The 15,115-nt window shown below is 40.9% G+C and overlaps 2 pseudogenes; both read right to left on the reverse strand.

The window, feature by feature from the left end:
- Positions 1 to 415: 415 nt before the first annotated feature.
- On the reverse strand, positions 416 to 12,180 carry LOC102507839 (annotated as a pseudogene).
- Positions 12,181 to 13,535: 1,355 nt separating this feature from the next.
- LOC102507585 lies at positions 13,536 to 14,420 on the reverse strand (annotated as a pseudogene).
- Positions 14,421 to 15,115: the final 695 nt, after the last annotated feature.

A 15,115-nucleotide genomic window follows, 5' to 3' on the forward strand; every position in this document is an offset into this window, starting at 1 on the left:
TCACATGTGGTGAAGGATGTGTTAGTCACCTTGATTGTGGTAATCATTTCATAACATATACATACATACATACATGTACACCTTAAATATATGTGACTTTGTTAATTATTTCTCAGTAAATCTGGGGAAAATAAAAAATATTTTTTCAGGGAGGGAAGAAATCGATGCCACCCACAGGCTATAACTCTTTCTCTTGATTGTCTAATTAATTTTAACGGAACCCACCCAGTCCCCTCCACCTCATGGCCTGGAATTTTGGGTGTCCTTCCATTCCTGCCCCAGAGTTTCCCAGTTGCCTAGTACCAGGCAGTGGTCTGGGGACTCAGGGGGACCATCCAGGCAGCAGCCATGCTCTTAAGGGGCCTACAGGGACAGAAGTCAACTGGACAGTTTCCTACACTGTGTCCTCTGCAGGACCCTGACTGGCTGGATAAGGGCACCCCCTGGGCAGGGCAGGCACACAGGGGTGCTCGGTAAACAGGTTCATAAAGAAATAAACCATTTCGAATTCTTGGGCCCCTCTTCCCGCATGAGTGGACACCCTGCTAGGATTTACCAGGGTCCACCTGGGTGTTTCTTCCACCCCAGCACCGAGACTTTGGCCCCTGCGATGGAAGATGCAGACTCACCATCAGTGGATCCATTGTGTGTCCCAGGATCAAACCGCCGTGGGCCTGCAGTTGCCAGCACTGGATTGCTGGCTGAAGTCCCTGCCTCTTATAGAGCCTGGAGGCCGGATGTTGGGGTCCCAGACCCGAATTCTTTGGTTGGCCACGCCCTTGTGGGCGGATCCCTGTGCACGGAAAACGAGTCACCTACCCGATTGGATTACCTGCAAGGCGCTTCTGCACGATATCTTTACAGTCATTTCCCAACTGTTCTGTGGGGGAAAGAAATGTATACAACTAGCCCGTTTCATCCTCACACAGTCCTTTGAGGTGGAATTTATAATTGTCGGCCTCGGATGCAGACAGTGAGGCTCAGAGACGTTAAGCAATTTGCCCGAGGTCACAAAGATTCAATCATAGATTCTAGATTTGAAATCAAAGGATTTAGCTTTCGTAATCTAAGTCCTTAAACAAACAGGACGCATCAATCCTAGATCCAATCAAACACTCAATTCTGCAGATTCCAGCTCTTTGTTGTAAATCTAATCAGAAATACTTCCAGGGTGAAATCCCAGATTTGATCAGATCACATAGAAAAGGCAATGGCAGTTTTTGATGCCCATCTCCCCTCCCCCACCCCCAAGTTGGAGGAAGACCGTTTCATTCCAGCATAGCAATATACCCTTGGGGTCACGTGAGTGACTTGTGGCGTCTGGGGCTTAAATATGGCTGTATGACTCCTTAATTTGATATATTTCCTTAATTTGACCCTCTGAGAAATAAACATCAAATAATGTCATTTTAATCTATGTAAGACTCTGGATTTCGTTTAAATACAAAGACTAAATTAAAAGAATCACCTCAATTCCTTAAATTGCCTATGGGTCATAGAGTTTATTATTATTTACACTAATATTTAAGGATTCTCAATGTGCACATGGCTGTCCAATTAAGTCGAATCATAATTTAAACAACTAACATTTTTATCAATTTTGTCATTATAAATCTCAGGCAAAAATGAAATTTATGTGAGGCTATGGAGTTAGGCTCACTAAACTAACTTGGTAATGTTTTCAGGGGTCATGATTCTTGGTTAGACTGTTACTATTAACAGTGATTGTATTATTCTTTAATGATAATCTAATTAAGTCAGATAAAGTTGCTAGCTGACTTTAGGATCTTGGACTAATCCAATTTTGAGATAATAGTAGTCATTGTTTACCTGGAAGCCTCCAAAGAAGTGAAAATTTAGAGGAGGGAAAAAATAAAATTCTTAAATGCCATATGATCTTCAAATGAATTTTTAACCTATGTATTCTTGACCATGTATTTGCTCTTTGTAGTGCTCAAATTAAGATGGAAAGTCATTCTGTCCCTTAAAATCATTGTTCTAAAATAGTGTGTCTTCATGCACCCCAATGTTCATAGCAGCACTACTTACAATAGCCAAGACATGGAAACAACCTAAATGTCCATCAACAAATGGCTGGATAAAGAAGATGTGGTATATATACACACACACACACACACACACACACACACACACACACACACGTACATACACACATACAGTGATGATCTCCAGGTCCATCCATGTTGCTGCAAATGGCATTATTTTATTCTTTTTTGTGGCTTACACAAAAAAATCATGTTTTTTCACTTTATTCTACCATCCTCTGTCTTTGATTGGCGAGTTTAATCCATTGAGGTAATTACTGACAAGGAGGAATTTAATTCTACCATTTTCCTATCTGTTTTTGTTTTCTTCTATATGCCTTTATAGCATTTTTGTCCCTCATTTCCTGCATTCTTGCCTTCTTCTACATTTAGCTGATTTTTTGTAGGGTTTATTTCCTTTGTATCCTTTCATATATGTTGCATAGCTTTCTTCTTGGTTACCATGGGGACTGTGTTTAACATCTTAAAGTTTTAACATTCTAATTTGAATTTACACCAGCTTAACTTCAAAAACATACAGAAACTTTGCTTCTCTGCAGCTCCATCCCCACCCTTTTCAGGAAGGGCAAATGGGAACACTATTTTCTGAGTTCTGGCATGTTTAAATTTGCTCTCCTACAGCCTTGATGTTATAGGTAAACTGTTCCACAATTTCTTTCCTTGTGTAGATGCTAGTCTACTGTTTTCTTGATTGAATATTTATGTTAGGAAAATAATGCCAAACTAACTTTTCCTTTTGTGACATAACTTAGTCTTTTCTGCTTGGAGTTCCTAAATTTTTTAAATTTTTAAAGTCTAATCATTCTACAAGGATATGTCTCAGAGTTGAATGTACTGAGTCAATTTCTCTAGGTAGTTGTGTCGCTTTTTAAATATATACAGATGGATATTATTTAACTTCAAAACGTTTTCTTGAATTAGAATGCTAAAAATTAGTTTCTTTCCACTATTTGGATTTTCTTTCTCAGAGGTTCCAACTATGTATCTGTTAAATCTTCCTTATCTGTTTTCTATATCTAACACTTTCTCTTTGATCTTCAGAAATCGAGTTCTTTAATTTTGAAACATTTTGTTGGTTCTTTTCATTTCTGTTCTCTATATCCTTTATTGTATTTTCAGCTTATCTATTCTCAAAGACACTGTGTAGTTTAATCTTCATTTCTGAGATCATTTTGTCTTTGTCAATCTCGTTCCTGAGCTAATAAGTGAGCTACAGTTTACATGATCTCCTGGTTTGGTCCATTTCTGTATTTTTGTATCTTTGTTTCTTGTGATCCCCTCCCCACATATCTACAATTGCTTGGTTAAGTATTTGAAATTCAGGTTGGATTCTTGTTTCATAATTTTCCTCTGCTATATGACAGTGTGTTTTCATCTGACAAAAATGGTTGATTCTCATTTTTAACAATCATTGTATCTTTGTATGTATGCTTGATTTTTATTGCTCTTGTTCATGTTTAGAATGTGCTGGATTTTTCTGGCCCATATATTTGAAGGAAGAATTTCTGGAGGGCTGGGAGGAAAGGATTAGGGATTTTTACTAATTTTCAGTTCAAGGGCTCCCTTTTCCGTTGCTACAACATAGAGCTGTTTCTTTAATATATGGTACCTTCATTTCTGGTAAAGTTTTCTCTGACCCTTAGATCTTATCTATTTAAGTAGAGTCTTTATTATAAGCTACTTCTTTCCTTTGCTTCACCATCTACTGGGGCCTCCTCTAGACACTGTTATCTTCTAGGGTGCCTCTCTTTTTCTCCCTTAGGATTGGTACCTTCCAAAGGCTTTACACTTTTGGTCACGGACACTTTCCAAACCACTTGCTTTTGAGTTCTCTATTGTTAGTGCTCTGACACATCAGTCTCAGATCTTCTTTCAGTAGTTCCCTTCAGGATGGATTCTTCTCTGTTTCGGGATGAACTTCGTTAATATTATCTGTGTTCTGCCTCTGCCAGGACCCACACACATTCTCCTCTCTTGCATGCAACTCCGTCTGCACTCCTACATCTGTGTGGGCTCAAGTACAAATTCTACTGGTCCCTGGTGTTTATCTCCCTCACTTTCTATTAAATTGGAATGTGCAGTCTCTTCTGTCTGAGAGGTACACTCTGAGGGTAAGTTCTGGGTATTTTTATTTACTTTCAGTTCTCTGTTTGGTTTTTAGGAGGAGGTGTGGGAGGTATCAGATCTAGGCAGCATCCACTATCATACCATAAAATTCTACAGGTTACAGACTTAAGAGGTTTCTTCCTTTGTGAGACCTGAAATTAAGCTGCCGTGTCAGAGAGGCTTTACCAGACTGCAGACAAACCAAAGTGGAGTCTTTGATCTATATTAGAGGGAAACCTATTAGCAAGAAATGCATTGCTTTTCCTCATCAGTAGGAATCTACCTGTTCTGGAGGAAGGATCACATGTAAGGCATGTGGATTTTTTAAAAGGTCAGAATGGGATGTATGACTATATTTCTGAGTGTATCTTTTCAAATCATGGATGAATTGGGTATTTGAAGCTTGTTCCAAATGTGTGAATCTCCTTTCTTCATTTCCTTTGGAAGAAATGTGGAAATCTACAAAAATGTCAGATGATTTGCATGAGTCAGATATTGTTTTAATAATAGTTCATTATAAACAACCCCCCACCCCCAGTCTCAGTGGCTTACAATGACATACAGGCACACCTTTGTTTCATTGTCTTTCATTTTATTGTACTTAACAGATACTGACATTTACAAAAGGAAGGTTTGTGGCAAACCTGCCTTAAGCAAATCAATCAGCACCATCTTTCCAACAGTATTTGCTCATTTTGTGTCTCTGTGTCACATTTTGGTAATTCTTGCAATATTTCAAACGTTTTCAGTATTACAGTATTTGTTATGTTGATCCATAATCAGTGATCTTTGACATTATTATTACAAAAAATTCCTTTTTTACTGAAGGCTCAGAGGATGGTTAGCATTTTCTAGCAATAAAGTATTCTTTAATTAAACTATGTACAGTGCTTTTTTAGACATAATGCTATTACACACTTAACAGACTACAGTATAGTGTAAGCATAACTTTTATAAACACTGGGAAACCAAAAAATTTGTGTGACCTGCTTTATTGCAATTTTCACTTAATCGTGGTGATCTGGAATTGAACCCACAGTATAAATAAATGCGTGTACATTTATTTTTCTTGTTCATAAATCTGCGGGTCAGCTGGGGCATCTGCTTCACTTTGGACTGGCTGGGCTTGTCTGGAGGCCATGGCCTTGGCTCAGGTCTGCTCCTCATGCTTTCTTTCTGGGGCCCACCCTGAGGAGGCAGCGGCTACCTAGACACTCTTTTCTTGTGGTGCATCACAGGAGTATAAGAGCGGAGAGTGGGAAAACGTGCAATATTCCCAGCTAAAAACTGCAGTTACTTCTGCTCATATGCCACTGGCCAAAGCAAATCACATGGCCAAGCCCAATATCAGTGTGGTAGAGAGCTGTGGCTCTGCCTCCTTTAGTGGGAGGTACTACAAGGTCCCAAAGTCCACGCATGTATAATTTTAGCACAGGAAAGCACTGAAGCATTGGAAGCATTGATCCAACCTATTACATACACCAAATAAGGAAGTGGAGAAAAACTTATATGTCAGAAAAAAGGTATTTTTATGCATGAATATTAGATCTTGTACTAAGCTTAAGCCATCAACCCAGTTGGACAATGAAAGCAGCACATGTAATAAAACAGGAAGAAATATTCTCCAAAAATAAAATCTTCACATGAGAGTTTCCTGGCTTAAAAACGCTTGTTCCTTTACTGGGATACTTACCAGAGTTTGGCTTTGGGGAAAGAGGACTTGTTGCCTTAGAGGGAGATTTTCTTAAAATCTCTAGGTTGCCTGAGAATTGAATGAAATCTACTCATTGAGTACATGAGATCTTTTTTTCTCTTTCCTGGAAGAAAGCATGAATTGATCGAGAGATGGAGAGTGGAGATTTTAGGAGGATTCTGGAAACTTAATGTTGAATCCCACTTTTTGAAAAACAGATTTTATATTGAAATCATTTCAAACTTACAGAAAAGTTTCAGGAATTTCAGGAATCATACACAGGACTTCGATCTATCCAACCAGGTTCCCCAGCTGTTGGTATTTTACCACATCTGCCTGATCATACGTATTGTTATTCTCTCTCTGTATATATAGATGTATCTGTTTTTTCCTGAACAATTGAAAAATAAGTTGTGCACGGTGCTCCATTAATACTTCAATACCACCCCTTAATACTTCAATGTTGACTTCCTAAAAGCAAGATCACTCCCCTACATAACCACAGTACAACCAATCGACAAATCGGAAAATTAATATTGGAGCAATTTGACTATGCAATTTATACACCCCACTCACATTTTGTCTGTTATCTTTTATAGGTCCAAGATCCAATCCAGAATCATCCAATCCTTTCATCATCTTGACACTTTTTAAAGAATGCAGACCAGTTACTTTGTAGAATGTTCCTTAATTTGGGTTTGTGTGATGTTTTAAATTATTTGATTCAGACTGTGTACTTTTGGCAGGAAAACCTGAGAATTGATGCCCTGTTCTTCTCATACCAGGAGGCACGTGATGTTGATTTGTCCCATTACAGTTGATATAAGCTTTTAATCACTGGGTTAAGATGGTGTCTTCCAGATTTCTCCACTGTAATGATAATTAATAGGTATGTTGTCCTTATTAATTTAACTGACAAGTATCTTGTACTTATAAATTTAATAAGTAATTAAGAAGTATTTTGTGGGGATACAATTTGAGATTATGTAAATACTTGTTTTCCCATCAAAGTTTTCCCTATTAGTTTTAGCATTCATTAATGATTCTTGCATAAATCAATTATCATTACGATGATGGCCAATTAATAATTTCCTGCTTCTACACTTCCTTCTACATTTATTAGTTGGCATTCATTGTTCAAAAGAGCTTTCAATTCTCCCTCACTTATTTTTTTATTCATTTATTTATTTATATGCATATGGGCTCATGGATCTGTATTTTATTTGATGAGTTAAAATCCATTATCATAATTATATACTTTGATGCTCAGATTGTCTCTAATTTGACCAGTGGTAGTACCTGTATTCTTTTCTCAAGTTCCTCTTGACATATTCTCATAGTTCTTTTTTTCAAGATTTTGTTTAATTCATTTTTCGGGGAGAGGTAATTAGGTCTATCTATTTATTTTTAGAGGAGTTACTGGGGATTTTACCCTGGACGGCGTGCATGCTAAGCACATACTCTACCACTGACCTATAGCCTACCCCTTCCCACAGTTCTTTGACCATCTCCTTCTTTTCTGATACAAGATATTCTAGGCTTTTTTTTTTTTTTCTGATCCAGCCCTGGAATTAGCCATTTTTCTAAGAACCCTTCTTTCCTTTTATGGAAAAATAGTATTTAGATTAGGATGCTAAGGATCCTTGTTGTTATGGTATGACATTGCTTCTAGACCCTCTCAAAGGACAGAGCTAGGAAGTATACATACACATTCGCAAATACATCTATATTTGCTTTTTATATCCATCTGTTAAAAATCATGAGTTCTCATCAATACCTCCAATTCCAATACAATCCCAGAGAATTATTCTAGTCTATCCCCTTTCCATATTTGTAACTCCCTTCTTCAATATGGTTCCTAATATTCTCAATGTATTTACCTACTTGCCTGTAGGTAAGAAATCTGGCCACATTGGTAGCCTGCTTGACCTAATCCCACTGACCTCTGGCTACTCTGGTTGAGCCAGCCAATTCCTTGGTCCTGGTCCTGGCAGCCATGCCTACTGCACTGCCTTACTCCTTGGCTTCAATCCCAGAGACAATGCCAGCAGCACCAACCAGATCTTCGACTCCTGTCTTGTTAACTGTGTTGGCCGTGCTGTCAAACATGTGACCCTGCAAGCCAAATCTTAGGCTTATTTTATACCAAAGGACAGAGGTAGCAGTTGCCTTTGTTACTGCTTAGTGACGATGGTTGAATATAGATTCTACTGATAGCGCTTCTGACAGAAGCAGAAAGTTGCTCATAATTTTTACAGCAAAAGAATAGAATCACAGCTTTACAAATTTTTTTTTTTAAGTTGAAGTGCTGGAAGAAGGGGACAGAGATATTACAAAGGAAAGAGGAGGAAGGACTTTTAAATAAGATCCTGAGTAGAAAAAGTTTTATTTCTGTAGGCAAAGAGATCTCTGGAAAAAATAAGTGCCTATATTGACCTCCAGACAGAGGTAATTCCTTGGACCCATCTCCTCAGGGGGGCTCAGAATCAAGTTGTACCCCCAAATCTGTACTCCTTTTATGGGAGCCTAGGAATTAGGTCATTTCCCCATAGCAGAAGTCCTAGGTCACTCTGATTTTTATGTCTTCCACACACTAGGTGGCATCCAAGTCAAGGGCTTATCCCTTGTTCAGTTCTGGTAAGTTTGGCCAAATTTCTCTCTCTTCAAAAAAGTTTAATGCTGTGGGAATTTCTAATCAAACTGTGACTTCTTCTCTCTCTCTCCCTGCGAATGTTACCTTGAAGCCATTCTACATTTTTAACTAAATCTTTCTTTTCCTGTCAACCTGATGTAGACTTGATGGAGAGTTTCTGGAGGACACCCCAATCTCCCAGGAAAGGTGGTTTCTGCATTAGTAGCTCTGACTAAATAAATCTCCAGTGTCCAATTCCAAAAACCTCTTTTTCAATGATCTTTACACAAAAGTTCTTGCTTCAGTACCTCTTTCCTGTTGGTCTTGACAAAGCAGGTTGGATTAATCATTGTGTTTAGCCAGTTAAAATAGGTTTTAGGTAGAATTCTTCAAGAAGCCCACTCTGAGTCAAAGACCCATGGTGAAGATGATTATTAGGGAAGGCTTCCAGGAAAAGCCATGAAGGAATAGGGAAACAAGATCCCAAAAGGGCAGAAACCAAGCAAGGGCAAAATTGCAGGTGACGTCCCAGAGGGACCTGGTCCTGCTGGAAGTTTTGGGACAGGAATTAGGCTTTAGAGTTTGTCCTGTGCTAAAGAGATGGGCTTTTGTCCTCTTGGTCAATGACTGGCTAAGGGCCGCTTAGGGTGGGGGTGAGGTGGACTTGAAATATTCCCAGACACTTGTAGTCCTCTGTACAGTAGGGCAGAGGTGGGGGTCCAATGCCTTTAATTCATGCTTTGCTGCAAGTATAAGCTTTGAGCAGCAAAGCATGCAGAAGTTTGAGGAAGGGACATAGGGCAGATAAAGGGGAACTGAGAGCATCTGGGCAGGGCCCTGCAGTGATCACTTCTTGTACAGAAATCTATTCTCAAAGTACCTGCTATGAGGCTGAATTATGTCCCAGTTTCACAGATGTACACTTTACTGAGCATGATTGGAAATTTTCTATTTCCTTTCATGCATAAGAATAAGATAAACTTATGGCTAATGGGATTCCATATTCAAAATGTATTGGTGTGTCTTTTTTTGCATTTAAATTAACAGTAATCATGAGCATGAGATACCATAACAGCATAAGGCACTCAACAAGCCTTGGGCAGTAGTGCTGCTAGAGACATGGTGAATGAGGGAAACAAATCCAAATCAGAATAAGTATCTATTCCAAATCACGACTATTTATGATGTAATCAACGTGCCCTCAGGTGCCTGACTGTCCCCAAGTGCAAGGGGCCAATGGTTAGCGACTCCTCCTGGTAAATTGGGCTTCAGCAATGGCAATAAACATGTCAACCTTAGAAAGGGAATGTCCAAGTCATTAAGCCTACTTTATTTATGAATCCATTGAACAAGTCCTGGAGTGACAAGGGAGAGGGGATGACTGACACCCACAGAAGAGGTTATCTTGACTACCAGGTTATGGAATCCATTCTGAAGACTCACAAGGTGAATAAATACTCCCATAGTCTAGACTCATTTTAAGAGGGTCTTAAATCCATCTACATACATCTTCTCCAGTCTTTCTTGTCATCAATTTTCTTATCGTGCCCCTTCCAAGTCCCTGACTGTACAGCTAACAATTTGCCATTTTTTTTAATGTGTCCCTGTGGGGCCTTACCACTTTCTTAACTAAGAAAGAGGACAACAAGTTGTGCTACTTAAGTTCTACCCACTAGGATTTCCCAACTTTATAGTCCTTCAGGGATAATCTGAATGTAATATATGACACAATAGTATACTTCTGGCCTCTGCCAGTGTCTGGTGTTGAGCATTCTGTAAAAAGACTAAAATGTTTTCTCTCTTGGCTCTCTGATCATAGGAAACTCTATGTGAGGTCATGAGCACAGGCTGAGGGATGGATGGCATGTGATGAGAGCAGACATACCGGGAATGTAAGCAGTCAGCTCATGTAACTTATGTGTATATTCAGACCTGGGCATGGTCTTATAAGACCACTTACACTTGATGGATGGAGAGCCCTCTATTTTACGGTTTGGGATCAGTTGAGGTTGTATAGTCACCAAGTATTTCAGGGCTAAGTGTTTTTATACTCTCCTGGAGTCCAGGAGCAAGCCAAGTGCCAGTTCCCAAAAGAGCCATTTGCTGAAGACCACATGCCTTCTAAATGGTACTCTGTTTATTAGGGTAAAGTTGTCTTCACCTGGCAATTTCAAACACTGCCCTTGTAGCCTTAATGTACTTTTTTTTTTTTTTTTGTAGGATAGAAACACCTTTATTGGAAGAGCAGTGTGGACATGAGAAAGGGGAATGGAGTGTGTGCATGAGAGGAGGGGGTCCAAGGAGCCAGCGCCTTTCTTGGCGCCCCTCCAGGGGGCTGAGTGGAGACAGGGTGGCACGCCCAGGCCCAGCACCAACAAGGCCCTGCTTTCCTTTGGGAGGGGGCCCTGTGGGTGAGAGGAGGCAGGAGGCCTGGGGTTCCCATGGAGAAGGGGTGAGAAGCCACCAACAGTTTACATGCTGTCGTCCGTCGGGGAAGAAAAACAGGTCTGTAGCAACTTTTTGCAGAACTCCAGCTCCTCCTGGTACTCCTCATGCTGCTGCAGCAGCTGGCAGTGTTGCCGCAGAAGCTCCTCCAGGCCCCGCTCAGGCTCCTGGCACTCCCGCAAGTCCTGGGGGATGTCTGTCATCACGCTGCACAGGGCTCCAAGCACATGCTTATGGAAGGGGCTGCGTTCTGTCCAGACGAGGGCCACCAGCTGCTGGACCATCCCCATGGAACACAGGGTCCCTTTGTGTTCGGGGTGGCCCACCAGCAGGTTCTGCAGCAGGAACGCCATCTTGACCTTGGGCTTTTGCACCTGCTGCTGCACGACCCGCAGTAACACGGAGAAGCCGTCCAGGCGGAGGAACTGCAGCAGCCCAGCCTTCTGCTCCCAGACCAGGCAGGAGATGGCGAAGAGGGCCTTGACGCCCACGGAGTCGCAGGCGTCCCGGTCCAGCCGGCGCAGCAGCTTGTGCAGGGCGCCGAGGCCCAGCACCTGCTCTTGGGTGGCCGCCACGTTCTAGCTGCACGTGCCGATGAGCATGCGCCGCCCGCCACCGCAGCCCCACGGCCCCTGCCTCCAGGTAGCGGCCCCCCACCAGGCGCGTTCCGGGCAGCTGGCAGAAGTCTGCAGCATTGTCCATGTTCTCGGACAGGCCGGCCAGCAGCTCAAGGGCCCCCTCCCGCTGCTGCTGCGCAGCGGCCAGCTCAGCCTCGCCAGCCGAGGAGGGCACAGCACTCGGAGGCAGTTCTTCATCTGCGCCACCTCCTCCCGCGGGCCCCCGAGGGCGGCCCACGTGGCCTCCTGTGTGCAGCCGCTGGCACCTCTCCTCACTCAAAGGTTCTGCAGGGGGGGTCTGGCCCCCATCTGCAGCAAGCCTTGGTCTTGTAGGGGCGGGGGACGGCCTGAGCCCCCTGCCGGGGAGCCGCTGGGGGACTGGGGGCAGCGCCAGGGGAAGGCGGCAGCTTTGTTCCTTCACGGACAGTTTGCAAAGAAGGTAAGAATGTGTTGGGGTAGGGGATGGTCACCGCTGAGGTGGCTCTGGCGTCCTGACCTGTCGACTCCTGGGGGTCTCCCTGGGCCTCTTGTCGCCGCCGCTACCAAAGACAGAGCCCCCCGTGCTTGACTGTGCTGGGCGCCGCCATATTGACCGGCGCCTTCGTGTGCTTTTGTTTCCATCACTTTAGAGGATCTCAAACCAGAGGCCACCAGCTCCCATCTTTACTTTGCTTCAACTAGTCAAATAGGAGATTACTTCGCCCCTCAATGTTTACCCCCGTTTGCCCCCACTGATTAAAAAAATGAAAAAAAGGAAGAGAAAAGGGAGGATGGAGTGTTACAGGGCCCTTTGGGAAATTTTTCTATATTGGGTCTTGGATCCCATAAAACTGCCATATAACTATTTATCCTTCTCGTGGGAAGCATATGGGATTAACGATCTGTGACAATGGTCTTTTATTTTTCCATAATATTTTAACTTCTGTTAAAAGGCTTTCAAGACCAAAGAAAGCAACTTAAAGAAAGTAATTTATGTTATAAAACGTTTATTTGATCTAACACTTGATCTTGCTCTTTTGAGTTCACTGGCTTCACCCGGGGAGACATGTGAGAGAATTCATACCTTTTTATTACGAAAAATTTCAAACATACATAAAGTAGAGAGAGTGATATAATGAGCCTCCAAGTACCTATCATCCAGCTTCAACAATTATCAACATTCTGTTCCTCTTATTTATACTCTATGCCCCCCCCACTTTTTAATTCTTTTGCTAGAGTGCTTTTAAACAATCCAACGCATCATATCATTTCACTTTGTAAATTCTTCAGTAAAAATCTCTAACCTAAACATTACTTTTATAACCATAGCATGACAATCATTTCATTATCACACCCAACAAAATTAACGATTAATTCCTTAATGTCATCTAATAATCAGTCCATGTTCAGTTTTCCCCAGTTGTCTCAAAATGCCTTTTTAATAGTTGGTTTATTTAAATCAGAATCTAAACGAGATTTATATATTGCATTTGGTTGGTAGGTATCTTAAGTCTCTATTTTTTTTTAAGTTAAATATAGTCTTTTCTTTCGAAGTAATTTATGTCTTCTAATTCCTACAATAGGCATCTGGTTTCTAAACAGAAGTTTTTCTTAGCTAAAAAACCACATATTAGATATTCAGACTGGTCTAGGAAAGCTAATAAATTGAATAAATGAATTTGAATAGATTAAGAGTGCATATTCAGAACAGAATTGTAGCTTTTGGTCAGAAACATGTGAACCAAAGGCAAAAATCTGCCAAGATTAAGGTTTTGGTTTTTTTTTAAATATATACAACACAATGTATTTTTTCCTTCATTTAGCATTCATCTTTATATTATAGAAAGTGCATTGCCAAGCAGAATACAAGCTCCCTAATTAAAAAAAAAATGGTGTAGGAAATTCCCTTTGTTTTAGAATCTTCCTTATACCTAAAAATGGTATTTTGTTTTGTCTTCACACACTTAATATAAGTGATTACTGTAACAATCATATGACTAAGGCAAAAGTTTGTGCACTAAGCAGTGACAACTGTCAGGGTGATGATCGTAGTAAGGAATACTTCCTCTGCTGGAGACAACTTGAGCATTGGCAGTTTCCAAGGAGGAAGTTAAGGGCTTTGGTGAACACTGCCATCCATCTCTAAGCCTAAGCCTAAAATACCTGTTTAGGATGTCATCACAAAAGCAACACAGGTTGGAGGCCTGTTTTCAATGTTCTCGTAACTGAGCTTTAGGAAAGTGTACTTTATAAAGAGGTGCAAGAAAACCAAACACGTAGGCATCCAAGGCAGAAAGTATATCTCCAAAGAAGAATAGAGATGTTCCCAATCTGTCTGACAGAAGAGTTAGGCACTCTTTGACATCTCTGTATATTTGTGCTTCCATTTCTTGGAGGTGGTAGAGGGGAGGCTCTCCCTCTGTCAGGAGAATCCTATTCAGTGCTTCCTTAGACATGCTTCCAGGCACGATCAAACTCAAGAGAAAAGGAATTCAGGAAGCAAACCAAAACAATGGCTTTGTCACAGTGAAGAATTGGCATTCTCAATCGAGAATGTGAAAGCACTGTAGGAAGCAGCTTCTCTTTTGGAGAGCAGTGTATATCAGTGTATCTGCCCCTGGTTTTGCTGAGAGTTCATTATCATCCTGGAATTTGTTTTCTTAAAAAGTTTAGTATTTTTTTTTCTAGTTGAGAAACAATGTTGTCATCAGTTGTCAAAATTGGTGCATATCCTCTTGAACCTCTTCATATATTATCTGTGACACTGATGTTCAAGAGTGCACCAGAAAATCTGGCATAAGCTATCACCATCAGGTACTTGCTGTGTGCGATGGGAGCCTCTAGCTACCTCCCCAGCACCTGATCACCAAGGGGGATGCCATCTTGCCAAGGGTGACCTTTGCTATTATTAAGTCTCAAAAGTCTTTTAAAAAATCAATAAAATGACTCCTCTTTTTTTTTTTTTTTTGGTTACTGGTCTCATTTTGGTTTTGTTTTATGCCATTTATTTGTTGAATATATTGAGTAATTACATTCCAGATTTGAATTTGTCACCTTGTGAGGTCATTTAACATATTTTTGTATCCTCCATATTCTCTGTAAATTGATAACTACATCTGGAGGCTTGGTGATTTTTTCCTTTTTGTCAAAGATACTTTGTAAGTGGTGCTCTACATATTCTATTTCATCCTATCAGAAGGCACAGTCCAACTTTTAATGATGTTGCGGTTGATCAGTGGGTTCAGGACTTTTTAGCCTGGTTTAAAGTTTGTCATTAATTTTCCACCCAATAATTGCAGTAGTAATTGATGATCATTGGCTAGATCGATTATCTCATGAGGGATTATAAAATAGAGATTTTTCTATTTTCACCATTTCTTTTGCATTTATTAGCTGTGATTTTTCTATGTATTACTTTCTCTCATCAGTGATTTGGATAGCCTGAATGACAGGACCTGCAGGAAAGGCACCTGGATTCTTCCCTTTAAAAAAAAACAAAAAACTTACAGAATAGTTAGATGATATCCTAGCAATGTCCAGAGGTGACCAATGAGGTTTTGAGGTTTTTTTTAAGGCA

The sequence above is a fragment of the Camelus ferus genome, chromosome 13 (genome assembly GCF_009834535.1).
Source record: "Camelus ferus isolate YT-003-E chromosome 13, BCGSAC_Cfer_1.0, whole genome shotgun sequence".
Taxonomy (NCBI): Eukaryota; Metazoa; Chordata; class Mammalia; order Artiodactyla; family Camelidae; genus Camelus; species Camelus ferus.